This window comes from Limulus polyphemus, unplaced genomic scaffold (assembly GCF_000517525.1).
Source record: "Limulus polyphemus unplaced genomic scaffold, Limulus_polyphemus-2.1.2 Scaffold4173, whole genome shotgun sequence".
NCBI lineage: Eukaryota > Metazoa > Arthropoda > Merostomata > Xiphosura > Limulidae > Limulus > Limulus polyphemus.
In genome coordinates this window covers 98,782-99,776 of record NW_013669783.1, presented here as the reverse complement: position 1 = coordinate 99,776, position 995 = coordinate 98,782, and positions in this window count along the sequence as shown.

Sequence of the window (995 nt, the reverse complement as noted above, 5' to 3'; positions counted from 1 at the left end):
AATGTAATACATTATTCACATACCTAAATTAATTTAGGTTACTGTATTGTGAAGTAAAAAGGATTCAAAACCCCATACATAATTTACAATTAGTTTTGTTGATCAGCGACTCCTTAACTGTATGACTGGTGACGTAGTTTATGATTACGTGTTTATTGCATACAATGTCATGCGCCTAGATATAAACCTTCTTTCTGTATTATGCTCAATTTTCGTGACGTCATGAAGATTCATATTACGATTTACACGCTTTTAATCCCCCTATTGCATAAATAGGGTTGGGGGAAAAAAATGTTATCTTTGAATTTCTTATTTAAGTAGGCCTATGATGCACAAAAAGTGTTTTTGTGAAACATATTTTAGTAAGTTATAAATGGGTGTGTTACCTTGTTTGTTTGTTTCTTTTTAATTAAGCACAAAGTTACACAATGGACTATCTGTGCGCTGCCCACCACGGGTATCGAAACCCGGATTATAGCGTTTTAAGTCCGCAGACATGCCGCTGTGCCACTGGGGGGGGGGGGTGTTACCTAGAAGTAACACTGTTTCATCGAAGAACAAAAGAAAATAATTCCATAGTTTATTTAGACTATAGCCAGGAAGAAAAAATGATCCAACTACAGAAGTGAAGCATTTGACACCTGTACGTTACAATGTGTATGTGTTAAAACATTTACCAATGTGACCACTTATTTGAACTTATACATACTGTTACGACAGCGAAAGTCACGTGATGAATTTCTCGAATGATCATGAATTATTGGGGAAGACCGAGTTTGTTCGAGACGCCCTCTTTTTTAATATATAAACCTGGCAGGAAAAGCCTGCGAAATTGAATGAAGAAAGTTCCGGGTAATTTACGATTCTGTTGCTAGCTAGCGTGTGTTTTCGAGATTGTGAATCGCTGTGATTTATAGCGTGTATTATAAAAGTAGTTAAGTTTAAAGTGACAAGAAAGAATAAACTAGTTTAATCAAGAAAGGACTTGTATCGCT